Here is a 21,281-nt window from a genome sequence, read left to right on the forward strand (position 1 = left end):
GTAAATAAAAAAAGTTATAAGCTAACACATTTATATAAGTCTCCTCATATAAGTCAATATGACTAATATAGAAAAAAATGTATTCCACACAGCATATAAGCCTATAAATTATATTAGACGACGTACCTACCCATATTTAAATATATTATATATTTACTGGGCTACTGCAGTATGTCTGTATCATGATAATATTATACATATTACGCATAACTATTTTTCACTAAAATATTAAATTGTTACTTTTTCTTACAGCAGGAATATCACCTTTTATTTATAACAACATTAATTAGTTATTAATCACTACCTATGAATATCTTATTAATGGGAGTAGTAGTAATTGTATTACGTCTGAGACAAAATTAGCATTAGTATATTTTATAATATCAATGAGTTTATTTTGAAATTATTTCTTCAAGTATTTAATTCTTACAATCATTGTATTGTTATTATACTTTTATAATGACGATTTTAATGCTCGTTTGGAATATAATATTTATTATAATACTAGCGGACCTGGCAAACATTGTATTTCCGGTAAGGATTTTTTTTTTGTTTCGGGGCACCTAACCAGTTAGGCATATAAATTGCTTATTCATTTTCAGAGTATAAAGTATTATTGGCATTTTGTAGTTTATAAACATTCTGGAAAAGTAGTGGTTATATACAAAAGAATATTAAAAAATATTTTTAAAAAAATATACCTGGGGTTAAAATGGCACGTAATTATTGATTGTTATAATATATTAATAATAATATAATATTATAAATGTGCAATAATTTATTTTATATATTATAATACTTTGCGTGAAGAGAAATTCACGGTATTTTGAATTGTTTTTCTCGTTCCACTCAATTTCGGTGAGTACCTAATATAACCGAAATATTTGACTGTCAAGCATGCAGTATATTATAATAAAATATGTACACTGGAAGCACTTGTCAAAAATGCTTGAACACTAATCATTGTTAAATTAAAAAAAAAATAATTTAATTAAAATAATTACGTTATTATTAATTGTTGTTATAACGAAGACATCGCTCGGCTCTCGCCGTTGATAACGAGACGAGTCGCGTCCGTTCGTGTGGGGAAGAGGTGTATTGCCATTGTATTACGATAATAATAGTATAAATAATTGTGAGAGGAAAAGTCAATTCCCCTGGGCCATTTATATATCATGTACTACAGAGCATGAATTAATGCCTCGGACCATGTTCTGCCGAATTCATTTGCATTAAACCACGTGGACACGACACGCTCTGCAACGTTTGTGTACATTTAATTCGTTAAATATAATATTATTTTAACGTTTTATGCATCACACCACGACTCCTAAACTTATATAGTTACTATAATAATACTATCAGAATAATGATCCTCGATATAAATACGAATTTTAAGGTCATAGAAAAAAATTCGAGCTACTGAGACTGTAATATAATGGACTGTGTGTCAAACAATGTATGCGGCGACGGCAGCTACGTCGTATAATATACGCATGACATAAAGTTTATCTCGGTATATTGGAAAGGCGGGAGCTGGGAGAAAAAAAATCTAATCGGAATTATTTATCGCCATTACACAAAAGCGAGAACGGCACAATAAGAGGAGAGATTTTTTTCATATTTTCCAAAAAAACTATACGAATGAGCCCGAGTAAGAAACGTCATCTAATTAAAAAATATAATTCATAGATAAATGTGATTATAATATATTATGTGCGATCATCATTTAGCGTATGCTCGACTTAACTCGGGGGTTAAACGTTGCAGACCGCGTGGGAGGACTGCGTGCTTTGGCATACACACACATACACACACATATATATTATATAATGTCTAGTTAGCTAAAAGCGTTTTGCTTAAATCTTCCATCGGGCGGCGAGACAGGGCGCAAAAGTTTTAACAAACAGCAATAAACAAAAACAAAAAAAAAAAAGCACAGAAAAAAGAACAACAGCCCCCCGGGCGACGAGCAGGCGGAGGCGGACTTAAAGCTTTTTAAGAAATTGTACGACAGAATTTGATGTCGTCCGTCGTTTCGTCGCGCGCGTCGTCGTCATGATCGTCGCCATCGCCGCCGCACGAGAATGGAAGTTTTTAAAAAGCTTTTTAGTAAATTGTAAATGCGTACCGTAGTTCACCCCCCCCCCCCCAACGTCTCTTCCGACTCGCTCACGCGAAGGGCGCACGAAAATATACGAATAAAAACTGGCGAGATTTCGTCTCGCGTAATAAAGTAAAAGTAAATTATTATATCGTCGTCCCCAATGGCGCAGTAGACGCCCGGTATACTGCACGCATAAAAAAATAATATAATAATATCACAATATTAGCGCAGAGGATATTATTATACTTAATAACGATGTGTATGACTTGAAAAAATGAAATCCTTGGTGGAAACAGAATCTAAACCCATGTGTAATAGATATATCGGACACATACAGTCGACCGTGGTTAACTCGAATAGTTGAAAGGACCGGCCAGAAGGTTCGAGCTATTCAAGGATTCGAGTTACCCGAGGATAATAGAATTGTAGGAAAAAGTTGCAAGGAAAGTTGGAGGTATCGACGATTTTGAGTTAACCACGTTCGACTGTATAGTTATATAGTATTAGGTGTGTGCGATACCTTATACAATTTATCGAAAATCAACATTTCGTTGGGCAAGTTCAAATGGAGGATTGTGTGCGTAGTCCATGGTTCGAGATGATCGAAGCAGTAGCGTCGCCATTCATTATTATGTAATATTCATAGTTCATACCATGCAAAAACTTTTCTTTTTTCTCTGAGGAGACGGAAGTATTTTTGTTTTATTCATGTATATATATTATATGGATATAGGGCGCGGGCTCAGACAGCGGCCCTGCAGCTTTGAGATCAACGACCGAAGACGATCTTCGGGGCGCACCGTTTATATAATAATAGTAATAATATATTATGCAAATCGTGAGGCGGATAACTTTGGCGTTGGACGCGCGAGAATATTATACGTCACATAATAATAATAAATTATTATGGATGGGTATATAATATATAACTTATAAATATAAATATAGATACGTGGATCATTATTATAATATACATTATCTATATATAGGTATACATTATAATATTATATATAGGCGCGTGTGCCTTATAATAATATAGTCGTCAGTGTTGGGTGGCCGCCGGACGGCAAGCAGGGGAGGTGAGGGTGGGGTTCTTCCCGGGGCTTACGCGGATTCCAGAGTTTGGGTCGTGGTCTATCTCTGCGTATTTTTTTCTCCTTTTTTACGTTTTCTCGTCGTCGAAGAGCGGATAAAATAATGTATACACAATATATGTGTAAAAATAGAAACAAAAAAACCGAACACGATCCGAAACGAAAATCCTCGCGGTGGTAATCCTTCCGGTGTGGCGCACGCAGACACTCACGCGCACTCATACTGCACGCACGACCGTAATATATATATATATATATATATATATACGAAGAGTTCCGAACTTTGGCCGGGCGAAAGTGTTTAGCGAGCCATCCCGTCGGCAAAAAAAAACGGTCGCCCTTAGGGTAGGTATATACGTAGGCATATATATATAAATACTTCTATACATGTATGATCGTGGCGGGACGAGACCACGCGGCGCGGTGGAGAATTCATAAAACGCGCGTAAATCCAAAAAACCCCCAGCGAGACGTGATGTATTTGCGGCGGGTGTGGGTTGGGGGGAGGGGCAGCGACGCGTGACACTTTTGCAAAGAGAGCCGAAACTCCTCCGCGCGTACACCCTGCGCATAGATCTGCAGGCGGCGGGTGGTATACCGGAAATGAAAAGACGCGGGGGGGCGGGGGGAGACGGGCGACTGTATAATGTGTAATGTATACAATATATGTATATACACACATGAAGACGACTGCAACGACGACGGTGAAACGCGCAAGCGGACCGACCGGAAACGCCGGGCGGAACACTGCCGGAGAGAGACGCCGCGTGTGCACCTCTGCCCGCGCCTTCCGCTCACCACCGCCCGCTGGTCTAGGGAGGGTTTTCTCCTATTTTTTTTTTCTTATTTTCTTTTTCGAACGATTACCCTCTCTTGCACGTGATTTAAATACGTTCCACGGCGGGTATATTCCCTCTATACCCGCGAGGTCGCCGTATATACATCCTTCGTATTACACGCATATACCGTATAGGTATGCGAGTGTGCACATACCGTCAACGTATATGCATATATATATATATATATATGAATATAATATATATTTTATGTATGCGCGTGTGTGTGCGTACGGGTCTCGTGTCGATTTTTCAATTCCGAAAACGGAAAACTATAATCTCTCGACGAAATCGCACGTTTTCCCGCTCGCGATACGCCGTCCGTCTTATTATTATTATTGTTGTTATTATTATTATTATTATCATCATCTTCGCATATACATTTCGTGTGTACGAAATTCGGCACAGACTGCCCTCGCCGTTTTTCGATTATTACGAAATGTATTTTGACTTGAACATGGTGTGTACAGTACTACAGTGTACACATAATATATTTCTCTTTTCATTCCACGCATCCCCTGCTGCTGCAACTCGTGACGGGAAATGTGCAAGGGTCTGTGTTGGCTCATTCAACCTCCATCGAATAAATCCAACGACGCGAGCTTTTGTTCTAATCTTGAATCACTTGCGGATATTAATACATATAATATAAATTATAATATTTAAACATTATACATTTTAAATACGTGAAAAAAAAATAAACTATCCAAAATATCAATAAGGGTCTAAGAAACCATGAATATTTAGTCAACACAATAGTTTGAGAAGTAGGTAGTTAAAAGTAAAATTCGTGTTAAATAATATCAGGTAATAGATACATTTTTTTCCCCAAAGATTTTGGCAATACTCACGCAAAAAGATAGCACTAAATGTTTAAATATCATAATAAATTGTATAAGTATATTTAACTGTACAAATATCTAAAATGAAAACGATTGTACGTATTTTATAACAGGCAACAGTAATAATTTGTCCACTGATCAAATATACTTTTTAAATTCATACGAAATATGATGTGTTTACGAAGGCGCGATGATATTGGATGTTTACTATTAAAATCGGCAGCGCTGTTAAACTTACTTGTACATCATACTGTATACATATATACAATATACGTATATTTACCAACCGACACGTGAAATTCGATTCCAGACGGATTTATTAATAATTCATAAAAATATACTATAATGAAACGGATTTTTATTTTTTTTGTTATTCTACTCGGCAGCTAACGCGCCGGAATTTACATAATATTTTATGTGGGACTACGCTGGATGATGTTTAATATTATAATATATACCTATACAAACGTGTACAGTATAATAATAATAATATTATGTATACAACGAAACGCAATTACTACAAAACAGCGTTCACTGCGGCTGTATATTATATATATATATATATATATAGGTATATTATATTATTATACACTCGAGTGCGGCTTCGCATAGCTGTTATTTTTACGCTCGCGCCGACAAATCGGTCGAATTATAAATGTGTTCTCGTGAAGTCCGCTCGAGGGGTGCAAAAATCGTGTGAGATCACATAATAAATGTGCGATGAGATTTCACCACGAGGTTTTTCTTTTGCGCATAATCCTATTACGCGTGTTAAGTACGCGGGAAGTACGGAGGGCCCCTTCGACGTTCTTCGGTGCTCGTTTTTCGATATCACTATGTATACATAACACGGGATATAACTTGAGACTCGATATCGTTTCTGCTCTGTAGACCATCCCGGCAGCTCGTCCTGTGAATGAATATAATATAATGATATGCAATATAAAACCTCCTTGATATAAGTATAGGTACCTACTGCGCACGAGGGGATGAGATGCGCAAATCGTGCGACAAGGACAGTACTTTGAAACGTCGTGTTATGAGCGTTACTGTCGAACAAATATTATTATATATTAACAGTGGAGGACGGCGCGATTGATTGCGTGTCGATAGCGATCACTTATCATTATTATTTATTTCGACTGACATTACAGGTTTACTGTTATGACACGTAGACGTTATGCACTACCAACTATGGTTTTCCATCTTTCCTTTCAATGTACTATTATCCACCTATATTGCAGTAATAATATATTTCGTGTGACTCGAGACTTGCAGATTTCTGAAATACACCTAAAACATCTATGTCTAGTTAAAATATATTATATAGGTACCTAGTAGTATATTATATTTAATTTACAATTTTCACCTAACCATAAATGTCAACCGTTCAAATCGAAACGTTTTCGAAACACGCAGGTTGACTTTTCAGAGTTCAAAAAAAAAAAAAAACGTAAATGGGGCCCTATAAAATCTACCCCTCGACTATATTATTATTATACACAAAACAGCGCCACCATCATCTCGCCGGGGTACGGACTGTATAAAGTAATAATAATAATAATAATAATAATACATGCGCGCATATGATCATACACAATACGATATGACGCGTAAAGACGGCAATGGCTACGATTGCTCTTTGTCGGCGCGAGTCTCGTAATAATATACACACACACACGCGAAAACCGATTGCCCGGAGCGATTATTGGCGAGACGTGCACGCAAAAGCCAAGCCCATCGACCGGTCCCCATCGTGTGTGCCACGCAAAAATATTTACCCGTACTTACACACACACACACGCATATCCTACGGAATTACATCACACACTCGTACGCATTATTCTTATTATTATTATTATTATTATTACTTTAAGACGAAGATGTGGCGTATATAAAAATAAAGCGTTGCGTTTGTTGTGTATCGTATTATTATTATTATACGTGTGCGCACAATACGCGACGTCGATCATTAATCACCAGACAACCTATATAACAACAACAACAATAATAATAATAATAATGAAAATATTGAAAACGCTAGCATATAGCTGCAGTCCGTCTGGTCCGTATGTAGTGAGCGCGAGAGTCAGTCCGGCAGTATAATAGGTAATAATACTACGCGTATGGTCTCTCTCGAACCGTTGTTGTGACACACATAACGCGGTTAAACCATCATTAATATCGCACATCGAAGATACCGTGCCTGTATTGTGCTTACACACGTCATTATATAATATCGTCGTACACTGCGTTGCGTAATCTATTATACGCGCGTTTGTGTGTGCGACCATCATTAACGGGCCACATGTTGCTGCACGCACATTGTATGTCGAATTGATAAGAATCGGAACGTCGAGAGAAAAACGAAAATATGTAATAATATTGCACTCGTGTGTGTGTGTTCGAGCACACCTATAGCCTTATGTAGGTACCCATGTCCACGTCCAGCGACCCCGCTGCACGATACGACTACCCTTAGTCGTTTTATACACGTATACGGCCCTCACAGCTTCCCGTCTTTCGTAGAACTATATTATATGATATAATAATGCGTACCATTTGTCAATTGTCACCACTATTGTATTGTTCGCGCGCCGAGTTGTCGGTACACCGATATACAGGCAAAACTATATAGGGACCAAACCTTGAAATATATTATCATGAGAGACCAGACTCTGCTACGTTTTATACGAGCCGTATGAGAACTAGCAGTCCTCCGCAGTGATCCGAAATCGACTTACGAGATGAAATCGTTAGCAGAGTTCGTGGACTTGAGGGTTGGGGGACACCCGAGTGGCGGAAGAACCATCAGACTAGACTAGGTTTGAACATTTGATTAGGATATCATTATATCATTTATATGACCTTTCAAAAACTGTAAGTTTACATACCATATACCTAATATGAATTCATATATTTTCACGGTAGTAGGTACGTGTATCATTGCACGAATCGATTGGTCTGCAGTAGCGTCACGTCGCCTAACATTGTAAGTGAATATCTACTAAATGACTTACTGCAGTTATACTTATGGCAATACAGTTGACCTTATGTGATGACTGAATATTGTTTAACGTCCCAAACACTTAAATTTAATGTGCTTATGTACATATATATATAGAGAGAGAGGTACTAAATTATTTTTTATTAGGCATAGTTGATAGAGGCATAGAGTGTACCAGCACTATCGGCTGAGTATCAGGACTACATGATATCCGGATACTGCAGGCATTGGATGTATTCGTAGAGTATATAGGTACCTATTATGGTATTCGTATGCGCAATATAAATGACGGTTATTTGTATTATTTAAATTTGACGCCGCCGCCCCCGAATAAAAGTTCAACATGTTTAACACCCACCGCCATGCCGCCGCCGCCACCACAACGGATAACGAAAACCGGTAGTCGCTGGTACCTAAATCGAGGTATACGCGTATTAAGAAGTGCGTACCGTCGTCCATAATAGCTATTTCGATGCGGCCCGAGGTCATGGACATTTTTTTTATTCCTTACGATTTATTAATTCAGAGCGATTTAATTAAAAAATAAACCAGAGATCTAATATAATAATTATGTACCTACCTGTTGTTTTTCCGCACACGCGTAGATAGTTACACGGCATAGGTATATAATATTATGATTTGTATGCAGTCCACAGAAGCGTTACGTCTTAATTATATCATTATTAAGCCGCACACACGTAAAAAATATATATATATTTATGGTATCTTTTTAGTACCTATACCGTAAACGATAGTATTTAATACATCTATGTTTTGTACCGTAGAGAAATGTCTCTGCGGTGTAATGTTGATGGTCGAGTTGTAATTTTTTTTTAACACGAATATTGTTTGATACAAACATAATATTATATAAAAATTGTTGTAACAATACATATTATGATATTGTTATAATTTATTATCTTTATATAATGTCTGTATTATAGAAACAGAGTGACTGTACAAAACGCATGAAGTTAATTTATAATTTATTTCAATTTGGGGTGTACCTACTACTTTATATATTAATTAAGGCTACATGCTATAGTACCGACGACTTGTATACAAACGCGAATCTATTCCAATTTACATTGTATAATTTAAATTTTAAGATATGTACAAAGTACATTGTATAAAATGTTTTTGGGACCTATACAATACTATGATAATAATGTGTAACAACGTTTATTTGAGTTTATTTTGGTTAGTTTTTTAATTTCTATCAATTATTTTAAATACCTTGACCTCACTAAATGTGGTAGGTAGTAGGTATGGTATACCTATAGCGTTAATGCAATAGGTTTAAAATAATGTTTTTTTTATATGCTTTTTATATTTTAAGTAAAAACAATAATGTATTGTCATCAATTATTACCAGACTCGCTACAAATTGAAATCTCCCCAACCACCGTATAACATATATATGGGTAGGTCGGTGCTTTCCATTTCCGTAACCCAATAGCGCACAACATATATAACCTTAAACCGGACACAAAAATAGTATGATACTGCACAATTTTATTAAAACCTTCAATACATATTGAAATATGAAAATATTACATAGAATTAAATTCAAATTCCATAAAATCAAAATAGGCTACCTACCTATTTTATTTTTTATTTCATAATAACAATGATATAATATTGGCATTATATGTATTTGAATACTGGGTTCCATTGGGAGAACTAGTTTGTGGAGGACAGGAGTTCTAAAATACAATTATAATAAATTATAGAGTAAAAACTATAATAGACAGGCCTGATTATACTGAAATATTGAGTTATTTTACAATTGTATATAACAACATATAGTGAAGATTAATAATACTACCTACTATGCACATATTATAGCTTATACGTATAATATGGTATATCGTTTAAGTTATATTACTGTACAGTGTATTATTATTACATATTTTAGCAGTCTTGTGCGCCTGAGAGTGGATTTTCGTGTGTATGCAAATGTCCAGCAGGACGATTTTGACAACAGTTATCCCGCACTAAGCCTCAGTGCGACTGCAGTTATTATTTTTCCCCACAGCATATTATAACACTCGTTAATCATTTTATTGTTGCAAAACAACCGCGAAAATCTTCAAATTAATTCCTAACAACGGTTCGTATATTGTATATTGACGGTATATAATATTGTTCAGTATAAGTATTACCGTTATCACAGCACGGAAATAGAGACATTGATTCCGGAAACGTGTACATTATTACGGATGGCGATCTCTCGCTCATTGCATGCATATAATATGTATTTAATTTTTATAAAATACAGTGATCTAACCGAGGAAATTAACGGTTTTCGCGTGATTCCTGTTCGATAATAATACGGAAATGTATGAGTGTATTATTGCATAATTATTTATATTTGCTTATTTGGGCGCAGAAATACGGCTGTTGACACAAAGAAAAGACATAGATTTTAATGTCCTCTAAACGAATTTGTACATGGCTGAAATGTTTATAACGATTTGTATAGGCGGAAGTATAATATTTTACACCACTCATTTTATGTCCTTAGCTACATATTTATTATGCATCACCATCTGTAAATCACACAAAATTCTCGGATGAGTCCAACGAATGTGCTCTAAATATAAATTACGTTAATCATTAAAAAGTTTTTTTTATCCTTTAGTTCGCCAACTAATTAAATACGGTTCTGTTACTTAGTTTCCATCTACTACTAAAAGTGAGTCTCAAATATCGGAAAGTATTTACAGCAAAACTGTCACGGTTTGCCTCTCACATCAAAATTGACTGCTCTTCACTTGACTATACATAATCATGCTAAAAAAAGTATTCAATTGCTCTTCCTTTTAGACCACACAGACAATGACCGCTGAGTTAAACTTTTCATCAACACTTCTTACCAATGAGCCACTACACTGGTTTCCGAAATTAATTTCAGTGTTCCCCACGCCAGACGAGATCCTATATATTATACATAATATGTTACGTTCTCCATTCATATTTTTTCCTCCTAGTATTTAGTATAACAACTCCTTTAACGCGTACGCCGTGCATCATAATGCGACTCACAAATGAGAATCCCTGTTTTGTGGTTTAAACATAACTCTTTAATTTTTAGTTTCTATAGGTAGCTAAATATCAATTATTTTCAGTAATATACGCAGTTGGTTACTATACGCTGTTGTTCTTACACCGCTAAGCTTCGGCCCGTACAGTTATACATAAATGAATATAATATGTCACCACTTGCTGCGCTTTCAAGTGGGTTTAAGGTACTACGTTCCTTAAAATTTAAATCGAAAAAAAAATGCTAATGAAACGATGAAAGAATTATATTTATATACAATTACACAGCTGACGTATACACGCCTACGCTATATACTGCTGCAGGTTTAACAATCGGTGCACTATATACCATGGTTGTATAATATATGTACATTACATGAATATAATATATACATTGCATGCACTTATATATTATATCGCGCATATTATTGTGTATATATGTATAGGTACAGCGCTAGTCCACCCTCGTCGTAAATTATAACCCTAAATTAGTCGAACACGTATTTTGTTTCGTTCCCGTCGAAAGCTTTTTATTTACGAATTATTCATATATGCACGCGTATCATATATACACACAATCAATTATCGTCTAATATATATATATAAGAACACTATAAACGCGGGTGCGCGCTGTATAGTATACAAACCATACATATATAATATTATGCGGCTATAGTATATAGACAGGAAAACGAAAACTAATAAAGCGAAATAATGTGAATTATAAAATATATACCTACTATACCATATAATATATACACTTACGGAAATCCAAACGACTTCATTATAATAATATTACTACTTGGGCACGCGCTCTGTGCGCCTGTTTTACGACGGTAAATTATAATATCGACGCGATACATCGATCTCATGATGGGCTTCTGCGACAAAAAGTCACGAAAAAACAATGCCGAGATGTTTTCGATCGGTTAAGCTACAGCAGCCCACGTAGCGCGACACAATGTGTGTATAGGTATTATATACGATAGTATATTATTATGTAATAAAGAATTTGTTATCGATTGGAAATAATTAATTCGATTGTCTTGCGTGCCTATAGGTAATCGCATGTACATAATGTACATAATATAATATAAACGTATAATTAATAGCTATAACTCCCGAACTTTAGCGTATTATGCTTCCCGTATACATTACAATACAGTGGAATCTCGGTATCTCGAGTTTGAAGGGACCAAAAAAAATTCGAAACTTCGAGTAACTGCAGAGACGTTTTGCAACAATATGCGAATGAATGATCTGGACTGCAAAAAAATTCGTTATACCTACAGAAATTTCGAGATCCAAAGTTCGAGATATACCGAGGTTCTACTGGTAAACGTGTTCGGAACATCCGACATCGCAAAACTTGTCAAAATGTATATATGTGTATAAAAAAAACAATCGAAATCTAAAACGCCATCGCGCGACGATATCATTTAAATTATTGCGACGGGCGTCGGTATTTCTCACACGGAAATTATATAATGTACGTACAGCAGCTGTGAATTATATTATTATTATAGCCACACGGGCGAATGGTATATAATAACACACAATATTGTATGCGTCGTCGCGGGCCAAGTCGACCGGAATATAATCACGAAATAATCGAATTCGCGCGAAATAATAATAATACGCATCCGTCGGCGATGTATACCTATACAGCGTGGGAAACGAGCGCATACCTATTACACACCACATCGTATGGTTGTAGTCATGACCAAAATATATACCGCGTGAGGGGTACACTGTATAATTAAATTGCTCGTATTACCCAGTAGGTATACCCTATATATATTAATATACATATTATTTTTGAAATCTGTCTGCGGGTGACACAATATATGAAACTAGACTTTTGCTGCGAGATCGTCTATCTCCCGCAGACGGAATTCTAAAGTAATATGACGTATAGAGTACAACAGCTGATAGTAATGTAAGTATCCTGCAGTTTTCGTGCACACGCTGTATAACATGTAATACATCGTCATGGTCGTATATCATGATGGTCATGTCGTAAAACAAAAACGGTGGCGTCACGTCCGCGCGAACTTCCTATTGAAACGCATATTATTAAATAATAATAATATTTTATATACCTACGCGGCAGTAAAATAATATGATATTATGTACACAATATACGCGTTTATTTCGAAACGATATAATATTGTACGAGTATTGACGGATCTCGATAAATCGTCGTCCGTCGCCCGCTGCAGCAGGATAAAAGTCCGGCCGATATATATATTATATACGCTGCTATTATACATACATATATATATATATATAGGATACGAACGTCCGGATGTCCGGTCCAGGCGATACATGCGATGATATAATATGATATTATAGTATTATTATTATTATGGTATATATAGATGGTATGTTTACAGGAAAAATAATCGCGACTTTTTCGGTCAGAAAAAACGTAATGGAAACGTTTAGGTACACGCGTCATTGACGGTACAGTTATATTATAACACCATGTCGACTTGCGTTCTTACAATTTTAAGATTCGAAAGATCGACGAATATTCTACATTTTTCTTGAAATAGATTTTTAACTTACAAACATTTAAAGTTTCTAAAAGTGCTCAGAAACGACAATAGGAACACTGAAAAATATTGAAATTTACTATGTGTAAGTTAATCAGACTATATAGCTTGTCCAAAAGGTTAAACAATTATTTTAAATAAAAAAAACTACTTTACTTCTATATATTCGTTATTAAAGTTAAAAGTTAAATCAGAATAAAAATTAATTAAAACAACTGGTGCGGTAATTGAAACATTTTTTACAATAGAAAAAATCTTTATGACCCGCATATAAGTAAACAATTTGATATTTTTGTGTTGTACATACCTATATAATTTCATGAAATTGTAAGAGTATAATATTGGTATATTATTATGTACCTAAATGTAAAAACAGTTTTCAAAAACATACCACAGATTAAAATTTGACAAGGAACTGCCTTGCATAAACTTTTGTATTTATCTAAAAAGGGGTTTGTACTGTGCACTGTTGAAACTGCAGCCTATACACATGCATATTATATTATCTGATCTTTAGAGCGAAAACGTTCATTGAAAGCCATTATACACCTATTACAAGTATTACAAGTATTAAAAGTAGACCCAACAGACGTTCTTATTAGCCACCACGTGTGTGTACTATGTATAGGTACATACAGTACATACATATTATTATTTCTGTATGTTAGATCATTCTGTAGGCACATACTATTCATTGACTACTTCTTATATAGTTCCTATATACTCTGACCAGTACCTAAATTGTAAGCTCCAGCACGAAATCGAATTTCGATAATAATTATAATTTCATTACGACAATCTCATATCTTGATAATATTATATTTATAATGCATTTATGCTGTCGTAAACCTACAGTATCGCGATCCTGTCAATAATCTGCATTTTCAATCGAAGCCAAATTGTTTACCAAGTAAATACATATATTATACCGTGTATTCTAATATAAACTCGTTGCTGCAACCGCAGAGTGCCTAAATGCATAAGTATGATCTATAGAAAGATAACTTTCGATGGAAGCTATAAATAATTGATTTATTATGGTGCAATGTATATATTATATATAATCATAAAAACACTAGTTATAATTGACTGACGGATTCATCGCCTAGACCACCGAAGCTATATTGAGCATGACATTTGGTCAGTAGTTCTGTTTTCTAAATTATAATGTAAATAAATGAATAAAAAAAAAATAACTACCCACTATAAAAATTTTTTACAAAACTGGCATTTTAAAGAAGTCCTTAAACATGAATTTTGAAATTCACGGGAAAAATTGAAATTTTTTTAATTGCAATTATAATATATTCATATAATACAATGGTTGTGATCTAAATGCGATCTCTACATGTAATACCTATATAAACTAATTGACAAATAAAGTTATAACACAAAAAAAAACTGCATCACGGGTGAAGCCGAGTTATTTAGCTAGTTAGTTATACAAGTGGTTTCCAACCTTTTTTATTCTACGCCCCCCTTTAATTAAAATTTAGACGACCTTTTTACAAAATAACTATAAATTATACAACTAATGACTTATTTCTTTTTTTCATTATTTTAAAAATAAAATATAGATCAAATTAATAATTAATAATATATTTTTCAATACCTAATATTTTATAAATATTCATATAATAAAACATTATAAGTAAAATTAATTTATTGTATTCAATTTTACTGATTGTAAAATGGCATAATTATTTTAACAACAAGATTTTCGTTATTAATTCATCATCACTAAATTCCCTCCGTACAGTATCTAAATTCCCCCCGATTGGAAGCCACTGACCTAGTATATATATATATATATTATATACCTAACATTGCTGCATAGATATTTCAGTATAGGCATATACCTATTATATTCATTGACTACTCCTTATAAAGTTCCCATACGCTAAACAGTACAACACCGTTTACCGTTTTACTCGAGCACAAGATCGAATTTCGATAATTATAATATAATCTCATTCACGTCAATCTCGTAACCTCATAATGTAATATTATTATACATTTATGCCGTCGTCTAGGCATCTACATTTATCGCGATCGAGTCAATCTACGCTTTCGATCGAAGTTGAATTTTTATTACCGAATGCAAATCCACAATATACCACGTACATCAGTGGCGGATCCAGGGTTTCATTTTAAGGGGGGGGGGCAAAAGAACAAAAATTGGCTAAATTCCCCCTTTGTCTCCCCCCCCCCCCCAAACTCTGGATCCGTCACTGACGTACATAATATTATATACTTGTTTTGCGACATTTGCTTAAACGAGCACGCCACATTGTTTGCATTCCGACGTGTCGTCAGACGCGGCTCGCGTCACATAATATTGTTATGTACAGTCATATTACACGCGGGAGACAAACATAATATTATTATATAGTCGAAATAACCCTTTATACGTCGGTGCCGTTTTTATGATATATGACGAGCCTCGCGCATATCATAAAATACCTTAATTTCGCGCGACCATCATATAAAGTACCTATATATTATTATAATAGCAACGGCGTCCAAAAAACGACGAAAACCCGAACACACGTCTCATGTAAGATGATATTATAAATACCGCTATTATATCTATCAAAAAAATTATACCGATATCGCCTCGCCGTCAAAGGTCTTATATATTATTATTCATTATATGCACTCACCTGTGACATTGTTATAACGAAAGTTTCCGGTGCGGCACATACGCGAAAAACAGCTTCGAAGCGTTTCACCTTTCGCCGGTCATCGCGGTACAATATTCACTGGTCTGACGTAATATTATATAGACGAACGCCTATTAATTGATATAATATATAGATTCGCTGATGTCGATTTCCTGGAGACCACTTCACTATGCAGTACCGCGCGTATCGCCGAAAAATTTTCATTAAATGCATTATAATGTATCGAAAGCGACGAAAACGGTTTTTTGCAAAAGTTTATACAACACACAATAATTATTACTTCGATTATATGTGCTCGTCCGACGGTGTCCGCCGATGATTGTCCGACGTTCTGGAAGGTCGAGTGTCGACTACGCGGCGTGCAATTTTTACCCATCCCGAAATGTTTTTTACTTAAAAAACTAACTAAAAAAAAATTCGGTGTTCTTCTTTTTTTTTAAAAGAGAACGACATAATACACAGCCAGTGCATTTGTGTGTGTGCGCGCGATATAATAAATAATTTCTATAATCGCAAAAATCGGGTCACATATTTTCGATGCATACGATTTTCATTCTTTATACCGTTTATTATATTATATAGACCACCCGCGATTCGGGTAGTTTTTGTATCTTCGGTCAAGTCGAGCCACAGGTATCGTGCGAATAGTTTTTTGCGAGTAAAAAAACTCTCGAAATGCAGTGCGACACGTGCAATAATTCATACATATATAGGAAGATAAAAAAATTAAAAGGTTGCGTCCATTCAGCAAGTGACAATGGGCATATCATTGTGGACTATTATAATATATGATATTATGCTTTAACGTTTAGACCGTGACTAAAGCAATTATATTATATTAAATATATATTTATGGGCTATTATATACGATGGCGAGAACTATATATGTGTAAACGATATATCGAATATTACATATGGAGCAAATTAAACATATGTTTCCACTTCGATGGTACAAAATTAAATCCTAAAATAATTTGTACACACGGGCGTTAATAAAAACGTTCTCTGACGATTATATTTTGCAGTGCTGTTAGTTCTTTTTAGCTATTTATTTGGCTCGCCCATTCATAGTTCAATACAGTAGCTCTGGTTAGGCGGTGAGTAATATTGTTGTAGCCACATTGGTAATATTGTAAAGTTACAATATTACTAATATTACGGAAAAAAGAATTAAAGTATTTTGCCTGTACTCTAAATATTTCATAGTTGATCTATACAGAATCGTTAAAACACAATATTATATCATGATATTTTCCCAAAAATATTTAAATATTTTTATTTATAGTTTATTGGGATACTGTGTGCAGTGTCTAACTCATACACCTTAATGAACATTTTCAACACACTTCATATTATGACATTTTACGAAGCATAGGTATATATCTGGAAGTAAATAAGGACTACAACTATTATATTAACTGACCTAGTATGAACATTGTTCATGGGAATATTGTATTAGAAAAAAGTTTGATATTATAAATTATACTAGATTAAAATCTGTATTGTCGTCATCGTCTATATAGGTACAATACAATTATTGTAAATGTATCATTTGTATATTTAAATAATATATGCTTTTGTTATGTTTTATCTTCTCAGTAATCTCAACACTGTTCACTATTTAATCTATATATACTATCATATTATTATACTATAAAAATATTGTATACGAATCAAACTTGTTTTAAAAAAGAATTATAAATATATATTTTGTTTTGTATACATTATACACTATAATATATTATTTAATACATTTAGGACCCCCTCGGAAAGAAAATCTGTATTTCACGCATATATTATCGGTCGCTTTGCCATACACAATTATATATATGCGGACAAGGGGACGAATTTACAAGAGTTTTCGTTTCGCGAGTTGCGGCGAATCGCCTTCACCCTCGTCGAATTCAATAATAATTCCTAGCCTGGCGATGACGGTATCGTGACGTTATGTCTACCTATGTCATGGTACCATATAGTATATATATATAATAAAATAACGCATGACCACGACGATAATCGACCGTTTATATTGATACTTTTGCAGGGGTTGGGAACCACTAGTCGAGGACGGCGTCAGAGGCGAAACGCTATAGTATAATATTATATTATATACACAACATTGTACGGCGGCGACAGAGGCGAACGGCGGCGGCGGCTGCAGCAGCACAGTCGCCGTATATTGTGTATATTATTATTATTATTATTATCATCATCATCCGCTCCCATGATTCATTGCCGGCAAGATGGATGACCGAAACGCGGCGGCGAACAGCGCACGGAGCGGCGACCCACCCTCGCCAGACATATACACCAGACATGACCGCGAGCAGCAGCCATGGTGCCGCACCCCGCGACCAAACGGAGGAAAAAAAAAACGCTATTTTTCTCTTTTTAAGGGGGTTACGCGATTTCGTATCGTTTCGTATTGTCCGTACGCGTATTACACATTATTATTATTATTATTATTATTATTATCGTGTCTGCAGCTATACCGGGTGCACTATACTACGAGAAGGACCATATTATAAATATTATATATTATGAACCTACATCGGTTATACTTGCACGAACTGTATATATGATTATAATATACAATAGTAACTTTATTGCGACAATAACAGATTATGATACATTTTATAAATAATTTACTTAAATATTTAAACATTGTAGCAACCCCTAAAATTAAGCGTGTGCTGAAGGAGCGGCTCTTATTGATTTAATTTATATGCATATAAAAATAATATTATACACCTATTAGTACTAATTTAAATTAATGAGAAATAAAATAAAATGAAAATATAGCATTATTATGGGAATGTTTAATGTTTAAAATTACGATCGTGTATTAAATAAGTGATAAATCCACCATTACTTATGAAAGATCTCAAATTATAATAATTGTTTATATTAATATTTAATGTTTGACATAGTGATTTTAAATATTTATATACGACAATTTTTGGACTAAAAACGTGATTTGCAACTGGGTAAACGTATATATTAATATTGTATATTGCACCATGCTCATGATCTAAAAAATGGTAATAAATGTTTATAATATGATAGCACTGAGTGTAAGAAATATATACTGGTAGGACCTGGAAGGTACCTAATAATACTATATAAACATAATATACTGTATATGACGAGTATATCTGCTGAATAATTGACACGAATCAAAGCACATATAATATCATATCTTATTATATATACCTACGAACTACCCATACAGAGAAATAATATCTAATAATTTAGTTATAATATATTGGTTATGGATGTTTATGACCTGATCAGCTGTAAAAAAGCGTGCAAATACGTTCATCATAATATATTAACTTGAATTATGTGTGAGTATTAATGAAATAATTATCAACTTTTAAACGACTTAACTACTTAAGTTTTTAGTTAAAAAATAGATCTATATTCTGTAATATTATAATAAATAGAGGTAGGTGCATATTCTAATGAATCAGTGTCGATATACGCACTATAATAAGCTATTAATTGTTCAGGTATGTAAGTAAATATAATAATTATCTACCTAAATTACATTCTCAAGTATATAAGCCATTTTTTTAATTTCATTGTTTTAATAGGGATTAGCAAAAGCTAGTAATATAATACATTTTTTTATTTAAGGCACTTTCTTCAAATCTCGATAAGAAGACTCATGCCTCAATGTACATATTTTTTTCGAGCATCAACTCCACATAGTTTACATTGAGTTAATATCGCACCTATTTACATTAGATTAATTTGAATTTTGTAGGTACATTTCAACTTTTTTTTTAAATAAGAGATTACTGTCAAAAAATTATCCGATTGCTTCATACATTTTTTTAGTTGGAAAGTGTAATTCAATTCTGACTATGAAATTTGGACATCTGAGGACGAAAATGTATTTAACTGTAATTTATACACATTATATTTATATATGTTAGGCATGATTGAAGTTCTGACTTTGCTATTAGTTATCCATATGATATCCAAGTCATACCTTTAAAATTACTCAACCACCGTGTAGTATGCTGTATAGTCTTTAAAATACTTATGAACCTCATCCTAAAAATAATACCTATTGTATACTTAATGTGATTCAATTATAAAAATGTAATAAAAAGTAAAGTAAAGTCATTACCAGTTATATATCAATAAGAATCATTCTATAGTGGTTTTCTTCACTCCAATAATTTACGTACATTTATTGTTGATTTTCAATAGTAGGTATTTTAATTATTTTTGGTGTGTGTGAACATTTTACTTAAAATGTATAAACATATTTATTTGAAATTTAAATATAATGTTAACTAACTTAAGTATAAAAATTATTATGTAAATGTATAAGTTTGTGGTTTCTAAAATTGCTGTCTTAATGTGTTTGATATAAGTTTTTAAATGAAAATTGACAGTTGTTATACTTATTAAATCACTAAAATATAATTTAAATTCTACATTTGGGTGCATATTAATGCAGCATGAGTCTTATAATAAAGCAAAATGTGCACATAACATTTGTATAAAAATAACTCAGATATTATAACCCTGGAAAATCGGCATACTTTTTTAAAAGTGAAAAACAAATTTGTATGTATAACTTGGTTTATTCAAATATACACAGAGCATAAAAATAGTTAAAAATTCAGAATATTAACTGAAGCATCGTAAGTATATCTAATATTATATTATAATGCTGTATAATGAACATATACAATACAGATGATTCTTTTATCATAAACCACTCATTATTTCAAAAAGTTTTGAAAATATATTTTTACATTGTTTCAAGTAGTTATAAAACAATAGTTTAAATATTTTTATCCTTATAATTTTTTAAAACTTGCTTTTTAAATGAGAAGATACATTTTTAATTTAATCTTCGAAAGCGGAATATTTTTGTGAGTATTTCGATACATAAAAATAAAATGTATGAATGGTAAAAGTAGAAAAGAGTATAATAGTAATATGGAAGTTATAATATAGGGCCATGCAAGTATATATATATCACATTTTCAACATGGAAAATAAAATTAGTCAGGTACAAAATATCTATTAAACATTTAATACATTTGTACCAACACGAACATAGTTTAGTTACCACTGGAAAATAA

General features: G+C 33.6%; 1 long non-coding RNA gene across 1 annotated transcript in view; it reads left to right on the top strand.

Annotated features, from left to right (window-relative positions):
* The window catches only part of LOC132939628 (uncharacterized), a 61,778-nt gene extending 42,824 nt beyond the window's left edge, over nucleotides 1–18,954 (top strand). The window contains exons 2-3 of the long non-coding RNA XR_009663995.1: nucleotides 17,932–18,138; nucleotides 18,218–18,954. This is a non-coding gene — a long non-coding RNA (uncharacterized LOC132939628). The remainder of the gene's footprint in view (nucleotides 1–17,931; nucleotides 18,139–18,217) is intronic.
* The last annotated feature ends 2,327 nt before the right edge of the window (nucleotides 18,955–21,281 follow it).

Source organism: Metopolophium dirhodum, chromosome 2 (genome assembly GCF_019925205.1).
Source record: "Metopolophium dirhodum isolate CAU chromosome 2, ASM1992520v1, whole genome shotgun sequence".
In the NCBI taxonomy this organism is placed as follows: Eukaryota; Metazoa; Arthropoda; class Insecta; order Hemiptera; family Aphididae; genus Metopolophium; species Metopolophium dirhodum.